The sequence below is a fragment of the Neopsephotus bourkii genome, unplaced genomic scaffold, assembly GCF_033783945.1.
Source record: "Neopsephotus bourkii isolate Nb327-2 ecotype Australia unplaced genomic scaffold, CSIRO-AGI_Nbou_v1 NB_1539, whole genome shotgun sequence".
Classification (NCBI taxonomy): Eukaryota; Metazoa; Chordata; class Aves; order Psittaciformes; family Psittacidae; genus Neopsephotus; species Neopsephotus bourkii.
Window position 1 is genome coordinate 352589 of NW_026902015.1, and position 12781 is coordinate 365369.

Consider the following 12781-nt stretch of genomic DNA (forward strand, 5'->3'; position numbering starts at 1 on the left):
CTGCCACAGGAATGCTCCATCCTCATCACATAAGTTGGTGGATGTACACAGGATACACATGAAATATGTAGAAATGTCAGGATTAATTCTGCAGAATGCACAAGAGCAGTGCTGGGTTTACACCTCAGACAAGCCCAGAAGGATCTTTGTGTCTCCTCTTGCTTCAGTGTCAGCCTTCACTTACAGAAGGATATCCAGGCACAATCCATGGCCAGAGGATCCATGCTTGCAGAGGCACAAAATAAGCACCACCATTGTACCCACAGAGCACATACTGGCCCTGGACAGGAATAAGAGCGGTGCTGGACACAATTTGCCCAAAGAGTGTTTCCCATTGCAACAAGATGCACAACAGGAAGAGATGTGCCAATTAAGTGCAGTGTGAAATCTGAGCTGTCAAAGGGCTAAACCAGGCTCACTTGGGGAACCTCTCACCCATGTACATGGTCACTTCCTTAACGTAAGGATTTTACGTGACCTCTGTCTGTCCTGATGGAAGCAACATCTCCATCCACGAAGCAGGACCCTTGTTTTTATTCATCAAGATTTCAGAAACAAAAATACAGGTCTGAGCAATTATCTCCAGAGAAAAAGCAACAGCAAAACTGGAATGCATTAGCCATAAATGAGGCAATTAAGTCTAACCTTTGCTAACCTGGCAGGTCAACGGTACAAACAGTATGAGAGGAGTTGTTTGGGTCCTATAGATGCCCTTTAAAAAGCCAATTATCTGGAAATGTGTGACTCTGTGAGATGACAATACAGCAGTCCTTCAGAAAGAGCTGGGGGTGAGGGGGGTCTCTCCACCTGGCCCACACGCAGCTTTCCAGTGTAATTGAGCCCTTCTCACTGCTCAGAGGAAGGCAAAGGTTTCTTTCAGCAGAAAGTCTTTGGAATTAATTACACTGCCTCTTAGTGGGGAAGGGCCGGGCACATTTGCCTGGATGAGGTATCAACGTATGAGTAGGTTTTTAAGAGGCATGAAAAAAAGGACAAAAGCAAAACCAAATCAAAGAGAAGGGATGCAGCAAGGTATATGAGTGCCAAGGCTTTCAGAAATGCCAGGATGAGGTGAAACACAACTAACAGAGCACTAAAATGGCTGTCAGGGCACGTATGCAATTCATGCTTATGAAGCAGCTAGGACAGGCATGGAGAAAGAAAGGAGGGTCTTGGTTTCAGTTTGGCTTTCAAACCCAAAATACTCTTCTCCACGCTGTTCCAGAAAGTACAGCACAGCAGTCCCACTGCAGGGACCTCTTCAGGTGATACAGCTGGCCTCACAGATGGCATCTTAACCAAGGGATGGGGCTCCCAGTCTCAATACAGATTTGGGATCAGGGTTTTTTTGCCTTAGCCATGACTATACGTTTTAAAGTCTATATAACAAACTAAGTCCAGGGAAGCGTTATGTATGATGGTTCACCTACAGCCCTGACCCAAAACTGAACCGCTCAGGTTTCAGGAAAACCTGAAAGGAAGACAGTGAATAACATTTACCTGCCATCTCGTATCCAATCTACTGCTCCCTCCTCTCTCTGTGGTCCCACTTACTCCATTCTTGCCCTACTGCCTTGGGCATCCATTCCATTCGTCCTTCACTTTCACTTTTCAGCATCCTTAAGCAGCAGAGGCCATAAAAGGGTACCAGAGAACACACTCATGAAATGCATCCCCCAGCAAAGGACAAAAATCGCTATCTGCAGCCCCTGCCAGCAGGAAGCAAGACCCTGGGTATGAGCCAAAGTCACTTAGAGAGAGCCTTTTAAAGCTCAGCCTTCAGGGTGTACTGGCCAGATGCTCTAGAAGGCAGATGTCTGAATATTACCTCTGTGAATCACGATAAGCCCTTGGGCCCACCCAGGCAAGCACTATTTCCACTGAACTGATGAGGTTGCTCACAGCCACAAGCACTACAGTTACTCACACCATGGCTGGCCGCCTTCCTAGCTCCAAAGGATGAACAGTCTATAGCCTACAGTCTCCCTCAGGTACTCATCCCTGCTGCTCCCATTACATCACTGTAACACATACAAATCAGCTCTGGCTTTAACCATTGCAATACAAAAGGGATCTGCAAATTAGCAGTACAGATACCACTGGCAGGACACAGGCTGTTCTAATGCAATATGCAAACACTGCAGCAACAGCAGCATGCCTTCTGCATGCATGTGCCATCAGGAACTATGCTGCTACCTCTCTCCGGACTAGCAGCGGGATGGGAGCCAGCCAGACAGAGGACACATCCTCCATAGCCTATTGCTGCTGCTTGTTATGAGACAGGCCTTATTTGCATTATGCACTGCTCTTGAGGACTCATCTTCTCCAGACCACCTCTGTTTGTACAGGGTGACAGGCTGGTTCACACTGGCTTCAGTGACACACAAGACCCATTGCACATGAAAAGCCTCCAAAGCTTGAAGAGCATGACACTGTCTGGGATTAGGAAATGATGTACAAATGCAGTATTGCTAGTCTAGGCTCCTGCCCTTGTGCGTGCTTGTCTTCACAGACAAACAAGAGAGAATATGAAAATCCATAAAACATAAGCAGAGAGCAGGGAGAAATTGGAAAACATGAGACCATAAAACAGTGAAGTACTGCAAAATCATTATATGCTCAACTTTGACAAGCAGACTGACTACAGCTTTGGAAAACAAACCAGGACTATCGCAGTACCCAGTTGAAGTAAAACAAGCAGCAAAGCCAAGCGCATCTAACCCATATAGCTCCACCCCCCAAAACCTTTCCATAAACATTCATTAGTTTCTCACCCCAAATTCAGATTTACAACAGCAGACCCAGGAGTCCTTTCCAGCACACTTCATTTACCCCCCAGGAGCTCCTGGTCTGTAGCAGCAGCTGCTCTGTATGCCGGCCTGTTACACAGGTGAGCTGAACAAAAAGCATCTCTGCATCTCCTCCGGTGCTGCAGATTTAATGAGCTGGGATCTCTTAAAAGAAGCAAATTTACAAACGTTATCTTTATTAGAGCTCTCAATATACGTAACTGAAATGCACGGACCATTAGTTAAGCTGGTGTTTTGGCTGATTATGTTATCAGAACTCCCTTGGTGATGTGACTACACATTACCCTAGGTTGAATGGCAGTCACTGTTTGATGTACCTGATCTGACAATCACAGAGCTTTACAGTTTCTTTTCTAAGAAAAAATATCTCCTGAAAAGGTGACCATGTGGTCCTTTCAATGAGTCGTAAAACAAAGGGCACACTGAGCTCTCCTCAGCAACACCAGGCTCCTCTGTTATTAACTTCCCACTCAGTCCATGTAATGCATGCCCCACTGACACTGGACTTAGCAGTTTGTTTCTTACAAGCACTTAAACAAAGTGCTACCAATTCATCTCTCTTCCCATTGCTCCTTTTTTTCCCCCATTTCGTTAACTGCTTAGGTCTGGTTTTTCCCCTCATTTATGTTATCACAGCAGTAGTTTTCATACACCTTAAGCCACCTCCTGCTCAATAATCACCAAGGTCTCAATGCTGCTGCAGGCTCCATGTTGACTCAGTCCTGCTGAGACAGCCCAGGATTGGGTCTGCTCACACTATGGCCCGGACATGTGCTGCCATTGACTTACAATGAGAAAAGCATTAGTACAGAGGGTAAAAAACCTGCAATCTCCACTTGGCACTTCTGAAATCAATAAGAGCTCTTGATCAGATCTGACCTTTAATGAAGCAGCACAGGGCAACAACAACAACAAAAAAAAACAAAACCCAAAGATTACTAACAGTCAGTGCTAGTACATCTCAGAAGCCTAAGGGACATTCTCTGGAAAACAACAGAAAACATGAAAGGTAGACCTAACTTAAGCATTTGGCATGACATTTGCACACGACATGTAGCAACCATTTAAGCTTTACCCACCCCAAGGAACTGGCAAAGAGATGAAAGGAAGAAGAATGATGGTTTCTCCTTGGGATATTAAAACTGTGCTTGACTCTACTTCAAATTAATCACTTCTTCAGCACCTTGAAACACATCCTGTTCCCCTGAAGCCATAGCAAGGCTTTTACCGAGAAGCACCATGAAGATGGTGCTCACAGGCCTGTCTTCACACACGCCTTCTAGACTGAGATGCCTCCTCTTCCCTCTATTCTGCATTTGCTTCAGCTTCACTTCACATGGCAAAAGTGACCACAACAGTTTAGACACACCAGCACCCTTGCGTGCGCATGTCAAGCTTCCAGCCACAGTTGTCACTAGATACACTTTCAAGCTTGGTATCTGCCTCTTCTGCAGACTAACTGTCCAGCTTTCACACCACTGCTTCCCAAAATAAATCTTTGCCCACAGTGCACACCTCCACTCCTATTTGTGTGTGCTTCACACAATGTTCAGGACCTCTCAGACCCTCGGCATCCTGTCTCTCTGCTGAGTATACCAATGCAAAAACAACTTCTGCTGCCCCTCTTTCAGAGCCTGGAGAAGTCATCAGAGACATTTCTTTAGCATCACTGTCCATCCAAACTTACCATCTCACATTTAACCATCAGAATTCCCTCAAAACATCCTCTATGCTGTTTTTTCTTAGTCTATTAGAATGTTTTTCTCCCACTGCGTCCAGTTCTTTAGGTATTGCCTGAATGGGAACCTGACCAGATCTATGCTGACCATGCAGTCTTTCTCACTAATTTAACCTGTTCTCATTGTTCTGTGCATATTGCTCTTTCACAGCTCATTTAGCCCATTTCTATGTTTTTAACCTCTGGTTTTGGCCATTATCAATCCAAATTTTTTCCCCTTCCCCCTTTTAAAGGATTAAAATATTTTTGTTAATTAATTACATGTTGTTCTCAGTTACTGTTGGCCAAAGGCTCAAATAACAGATCAGAATCAGCACATTGTAATACCATAGCCTAGCCCCCATTTCCTAGTTTGTTAACAGGACTTCTCACCAATGCCCTGTCAGCGTACCAACCCCATAGTCACGGTGATCAAGGCCATTTGTGAAGCGCTCCTACTGCTTAAACTCCAGGAGGACTGTGTGAAGTCAGTGCAAATGACTCTCTCCATCCAACTGCACATAACACCAGAAGGTGCATGGCCACTGGTGTTAAACACTCTCTTGAGTTTCGACCTCTCTGTAGAAATCTCACAGCTACAGAACAGGTACAAAGCAATCCTACCACTTCAAAGTGTTAAATCCATCGCAGCAATGGATAGCAGGAAGTACCTCAAGTACAAGGAGGGAAATAATTGTGGCAAAGAGGAACAACACCAAAATAGAAACCGTTTTATCTGAAAGACTCTTAATAGCAATTCCCAGAAATCACAATGCTGCTTCAATATAATGGTCATGGTAACAATTAGACTGAAGGGAAATTCTTGATACAACATTTGACGTTGGAATTGTAACAAACCTTTATTTAGGTCCATGCTAAACCCAATCTGCCTGAGCTCATCCAGAAAAAATAATGAAGGAATTACTTCTGTTCATCTGTTTGGCCTATTCTTGCCTCACAGTGCTGGAACAGACACTGAACTCCGTGTTCTTTTTTTCCCCAGCAAAACCAAACGATTGCCAGTTTGTTTCCACACTCAAACCTGAAATAAAAACAAGGATCCCACACACTCCTTGTGCAGCCTCTACAAAGTGACTCTTTTTCTCAGAACAAACTACAGTAATATGGACCTTTTTAGGTGGAGACTCAGCAAACAAAAAAAGCAAAGGTTATTATTTCCTTTTCTCTTTTATGTCCTAGAAATGCAGCCCAAAGACTTTGTTTTGTTCATCCCAAGACTTTCTTTTGCTTAGCACTTTTGTCAACAAAATTTAGGGATGTTGAATATGTTCTGTCTTTTCTCTGAAACAACCCAGAAATACCCAGCAAGAAACAGGGTTCTGAATGTTCAGCACCAACAGCTTTCCTTCCATTCGTCAGGATGTTAAGACGAATCTGCTTTATACACCACCTGCAAAAGAGAACTGTAAATGCTGTTACGAAAAAGAATCATGCTGCCTCAGTTAACCAGATTCATTTGCTTATAATGAACGACCCTGTAGGACAAGCCTGTGAACACCAGCACGCTAGTCTTCCATAAAAATGTGAAGTAAACAAGATAATTTTGTAATATGAAAGCAAACAGAAGCGAAAATTCTGGATGCTGTTCTAATACTTCTTAGAAGAGCAACAGAAAGTCCAACGCTTTTACCCTTTTGTAAGTTATCACATCAGTCACTTAGGAGCTGCACCATCATTTCCAGATGCCTTCTCTATCACGGGAAGTTTCAATTAAATTGGTTATTAAACCAAATTAATTAAAGTTGCAAGATTTCTGCACAGATGCTCTTTTTTGTTCAAGGGAGGCTTACTTGCTCCTCTTTCTAATCAACCTAAGCAAAATCAATATATGAAATCTGATGCAGTCTGTTGGTAGTTGAAGGAGGAATTCCAGCTCATTTAGTTACAGTTCATTTGGAAGAACTTTCTCTACTACACAGAGCCTACCCAAATTGCTACTCAGATTTTCTCTTACCTGAGAATCGATCCTTTGACTTGATGAAGGGGAGCTGAAGGGTGTTAAATGACTAATTACTGTTTTCCAGGTAACATTTTAAGTGAGGAAGAGGAGAACTCAGATGACAACAGCTTGTCAGAGCAGGAAACCTCCTGCAACACAAAATGGCCACAGCTGTGTAGTCACCACTCTGAGATCCCACAAGCTGCTCCACACAAGGCCTAACATGGAAAGTTTTGCCATAGTTTTGACTCATCTTCCCTCTCTTCCCACTCGCGTTCCGCTACCTTTTCTAAGTGCTTTTCATTTGGTTCCTACCACTCAACATTTCCTTCATCCCTTCTCCCCTTCAAATCCTCTCTTGACCTTCACTCCGCTTGTCTCCCACCTTCTCCCAGTTCACTCCTCCCATGCTTTTTCCTCTCCAAGTCCATTCCCAGGCACTTTTAAATGTGGCCACTCAGCAGCGAAGCAGAAAGGGAAAACCCAGGCGTCAGGGGAACCTTACTGCATAAGTCTAACCTGAAATAGACTGACATGGGAGCAATTAGAATGCAATTTTATGTAATAAGATGATTTATTCATTAGCACAAGGCAGGGATGAAAGCTTACCGCTGATGAGAGAAGCAGGTTTGTTACAGCTGTCAGTTCCACCAGTAAAACGTATTAGTCATTTAATTTCTTTATTTTTTTTAAACACCAAAAGCATCTTATAATTACATGTGTGTGCCCTTCCTTATAGAAGGAGGCTTTGCAGCGTTCTTTAATTTCATAATGAAACAGCAGCAATTAAAGCATCATGAGATGATTGGTCTGTCAGTGAGTTTGATTGACCTATGTATTACCAAAAAAACATGTTAAAGGAAAAAAAAAGTAATAGTAAGATATTGGACTCAAAATACCCATCTACTTCTCTGTAGTAGGAAGCTTAATTAGCAGCAGGTACTTCAAGCATACTCTTAACCAAGAGACCTATACAAAAAATCACACGGTTTCTTTTCAAGGACAGCTGCACTAACAGGAGACAGCTCTCATTTCTTCCAAAGCAATTTCAGCATAGGAATCCGAGTACCAACATCTAAAGCACTCCTAAAGTTGGCCTTCCAACCAATACCAGTAAGTCCCAGCAAAAGATCACCATGAACAACATCTGCACTGTTGATGGGCTGAGGAAGGAAATGAGAACCTCAAGGCTTTGGCTCATTGTCTCACACGCTAGCCACAAAGCCTGAGACTGTAGAGAGTAAAGAGCACTCTGCTTTATCTTAGCTATCATGACATGAGAGCACACTTTTATCTTTGCTATAGCTCCTACGTACAATTCAAATAGAATGGGAGCACTCAAAGCCTGTCCTATTTCTATCTGCTGGAGAGCCATGTGAACACTTAGACCTCAGCAAACCATACCTGAACACAGACCCAGCACTTAGTGGACTGAACTGGCAGGAAAAATGGTCAGGAAGGACCATTGCCCAGTACCAAGTCTCCTGGGTCACTCTACCTCCCCCTACTTCCCATCTGCCTCCCGAGCCCTTTATGTTCTTAAGAATATGAAATGATGTACTAAGCACCAAAGAAGGGTGCTTACCACAGGAACACTGATGATGGTTCACTTTAAGCAAGATTTCCAAACCCTATGGACCAGACCCTCTCTGCTATTCAACACACAACAGTGGAGAGCATAAGCACCACTTTTGCACTATTATGGGGGATTTTGATTGTTTGTACCTATCAGACCTCAGTAACTACATTAGTATGCCTGGCCCTGTAAATGTTTCAGACAGTAAAATTAAATCCCTAGGACCCAGCTTGAGATAGAAAGAAAGAAAGACAACTGGTGATTTGTGGAATCAACTATGGCTGGTAGAAAGGCATACACTCAACAGTGAGCCTTCAGCCCCAAAACCATGAAGTGTGACAAGAGGAAGGTCCCCTGAGGAATGGGGGAAACCAAGGAAGACTATACTCTGTCCATGGATTTCCCAGTGCAATAAGGACATCTTGGGGTAACCCCATCTTGGATGGGTCTTTGGAATGCTTTGATGCCTCACCTAGGCAAACTGCTAAAGAAATAACCTCATTATCAGAAGAGTGGGAGGTCTAACCTAATCTGCAAAGCAGGAGCTGTCTGCAAGAACTGATAGGCGTTATAGCTAAAAGGAAAAAATCTGTAAATAGCTCCTTGATTTTGTTTAAAACAACTCCGATTATGAAGTTCTGACCCTAAATGTCCTTTCTTCATGCTCTTTTTGAGAAAGGTGTCAGGAAAATAAAACCTTTAAAAAAAAAAAACAAAACACCACCACACTAACATCTTTCCACTGTTACAAATACCATTCATAACAGCCTTCAGGGACACCTCATTCCTCACAGGAAGGAAATAATCCACCACTAGAACATACTGACCTTGCAGCATTATTAAGGCAGGAGGTACACACAGCAGTGGAAGGGGTGTCTGTCTCTATTTAAACTGCAGAAGCACAACACAGAGAGAAATAACAAGGACTAGTCATACAGCACACAAGACACTTTGTTCTGTACTTTATGAGAAAGCATCAATTACAGAAGGGAAGGCAGCCGCATAACATGGGAATAGAGCAAAACCTTTCACAGACCATAGTGAGTAATGTGACCAACAGCCCAGAATGACTACAGGGAAGAGATTTCCCAGAAGAAATCCCACTATTTCCATTTGGAAATAACTTTCATCATGGCTGACTCTACACTCGTCACTTAGAACAGCACATCCAATGCGCTCTTACAATGCATTGTACCACTTAGAAATGGAAAAGCGTTCCTTCAAGTAGCTCCCCACAGGCTTTGTCTTGGAACAAGTTACACTCCCTATAGCCGCATCCAGGCACATCCTAAAACCTCAGATGGCTGACACTTGCATTGCAGCAGCTGTGCCGGGTGTCTTCCACCCTTCTGTCCAGACTCTACACCAGCCTACCAGTTACAGTGAAAACAGTGTCTCCTTCACAGGAAATAGTTGGTGAGGTTTTAACTTTAAATTATAGCAGGTCTGCCCAGAGTTTCAACAGTGCAGCTACCTGCTTACACGCTCTATCTTTCACCTCCCATTTTTCCTTCCCATTTGCTTGGATTTAGCTTACAATGACATACGTTTCTAAACAATTCCCACATACATTTTCTAGATTCTACAATCTTCTCCAAAAACCTCTATTTGACACCAAGTCTCACAGTGCACTGGTCAGGACAGAATAGTACCATCCAGAAGTGATTGCACAAGACCCATACGCAAACATGCCCACATCCCTCAGATATTAAATGACAATTTAGTATCTCAATCTCACTTTCAGATCCTCCTTAACATTCACTCCTTTCCTGCTAAAGAGGAAATCCTTAGGGATGTGTGCAGGCTGGAAGAGTGGAAAGGCTGGGGCTCTCCACCTGAGAACACCAACTGGTGGCTGTAAGTAACACACCACAGAAAGCGTGACTGGGAAGGATTTGCTCCACTGCTTCACAGCACACAGCAAAGGGAATACTTGGATTCAAGGTTAGAACCTCGGAAGTTGTAAAAATGTTTTTCCACCCAATCTCAGCTTTTAACAAAGATAACTGAAGCCAGATACAGGAGTAGACACAACTAATGAGCTGCAACCCAGGAATCAAGTGCCTGCTGTTTCTCCAACTCCTGAATGAGTTTCATTGGGATGCCATAGGACTCACATTCCATCAGCAGTTATGACTTTGGGTTTTTCGCTCTTTCCTTTAAGAGCAGGGATAGGTTCAAGAGTCATCACCCAAGACTTGTGTGCCTCAACTGGTCCAGTGTTTCCATCGGTTTGGCACAGAAGCAAGTTACACCCTCAAAGCAGTCCCTTTGGCAAAAGCCTTCTGCTTCCCAAAATACTTCAGAAATAATCATCTGCTCTATGAGATGCAAAGCATCCGGCTTCTGAGCAGCAGGTTCTGTGGCAATAAAATGACAAAACAGGTCATCTCCAGGGTCAGCAGTGCTGGTGCCTTTCTGCACTGATTAATATGCATGACTGTCACAACCAGGGACAATCAGTGAGTCTACAGCAGCCTTCAGCTGGATAGCTTGAAGATACAGATACATCAGTCATAAGCAGGCTCTTTCAGGAAAATATCAGTACAAACATTTCTGCTCCCTTCTAGAAAAAGCAGCCTTGTTTAAATGCTTAAGACGCTGGTATCACCTGAAAAAGTGGTAGGACACTGCACTGAGGGTCTGCTGTAAGAAACAGAAGAGATACTCTGCAAACTGTTGTGCCAAAACTTCAAAAACACAAAGAAAAATCCAACAAAACAGGACCATGCCATGCCGGTTCCATAACTAAATCAATAAGGAGAATTAAGTGATATTTTGGAGTGACCTTTGGAGAGACATGGTTTATTAGAAATCTTTGTTCCAGACCTGAAAAAATTATCTCCCCTTCTCTCTCAGGCAACAGGAACTGGCATAAAGCAAAGGCTGCTCCTGAAGCAAGCAGGTAACATGCTGAATTACACTGAGGATGAACGGCCTCCTCCAGCCAGCAGGCAAGGACACTGCACAGTTACTGTTCAACTGCATAGAGGTTTGCAGCCCGCAAGTGACTGCTGGACTGCGGCAGCATCCAGAGGCTTCTCTCAGGCTCTGGGCCTTGTTATGCCACAGAAGCTCACGCATGAAAACCTTCTGCTATGATTTTTCTAAACCAGGTGAAATGAATGGGTAACAGTAAGTGAAGGCAGCAGAAAGACTGAAAACAGCAGGTATGAGGTTATAGGGTCTCACTGCGTATAGGGCAAGAGCAGCTCCAAATTGGACGTAAAGTGCACACATGAAGACCATTATTTGTAGCTGCTGCTCGATCTTGCCATTAGCCTAACATCTCACAGATATCACAGACAAAGGTTACTGTAATCCTATGCACTCAAACCTCCTATTGAAATGTCCACATCAGTGCCCATACATCATCATAGAAAGGCTTGGAATGGAAGGGACCTTAAAGCTCACTCAGTTCCAACCCCCCTGCCACAGGCAGGGACACCTTCCACTAGAGCAGGTTGCTCCAAGTGCCGTCCAGCCTGGCCTTGAACACTGCCAGGGATGGGGCAGCCACAGCTTCTCTGGGCACCCTGTGCCAGTGCCTCAGCACCCTCACAGGGAAGAACTTTTTCCTAATGTCTAACATAAAACTACCCCCTGTCAGTTTAAAGCCATTGCCCCTTGTCCTGTCATTACATGGCCTTGTAAAAGCTCCTCTCCAGATTTCCTGTAGGCTGCCTTTAGGCACTGGAAGCTGCTATCAGGTCTTCCCTGCACTTTCTCTTCTCCAGGCTGAAGAAGCCCATTTCTTTCAGCCTGTCTCTGCAGGAGAGGTGCTCCAGCCCTCTGATCACCTTCGTGTCCTCCTTTGTACTTGCTCTGACAGCGTTATGTCCCAGAGCTGAAGGCAGTATGGGGGGGGAAGAGGAGGTATATGTGTGTGTCTCACAAGAGCAGAGGGGCAGGATCACCTTCTTTGACCTGCAGCTTATGCTCCTTTGATGCAGCCCAGGCTACGGTTGGCTTTCTGGGCTGCGAGTGCAGATTGAAGCTGGCTCTTGTTCAGTTTCTCACCAACCAATGCCCTCAAGTGCTTCTCCTCAGGGTTGTTCTCAACCCACTCTCTGCCCAGCCTGCGTTTGTGCTTGGGATTGCCCCTACCCAGGTGTAGAAACTTACACTTCAAACCCTTGGACATACTCAAGACCCAGCTGGGCACTGTTCTGAGCAACCTGCTGTAGCTGATCCTTCTTTCTGCAGGAGGCAGGACTAGACAATCTCCAGATGCCCCTTCCAATCTCATCCACTGTGTGGTTCTGCATTATGTTGGTTCTAAGTGTCTGTTGTTAGCCTAATATTCAAACAAGCCAGCAGCACTCAAGTGAAGGAGAATAAGCACAAAGGAATATGCAAGCTAAATCCATTTATCACAAACTTTTTTTCTTCTTTTTTTTTCTTTTCATAGCATGTGTACATCACAGATCTGTCTACCCACGCACTTGTGACAGTTGTGAGTTCTGCTGTGGCATGCCCCAAGTTGTTCACATCATCTCGGGGAATATTAAATTAAAATGTCAGCTTTCAGATTAGATACATTTGAGTGCCTTTCTGTATCGTTGTCAGCAACAGGAGACAAAGATCTTTGATGCAAACAAGGCTCTGCCGTAACATTTACTAACTCCTGGAGAAGACTAAGTGAGTTGAGTCACAGTGCAAAGAAGTGGATGCAAGCACATACACACACACACGCAGTTTTTAATCATCACCCCCAG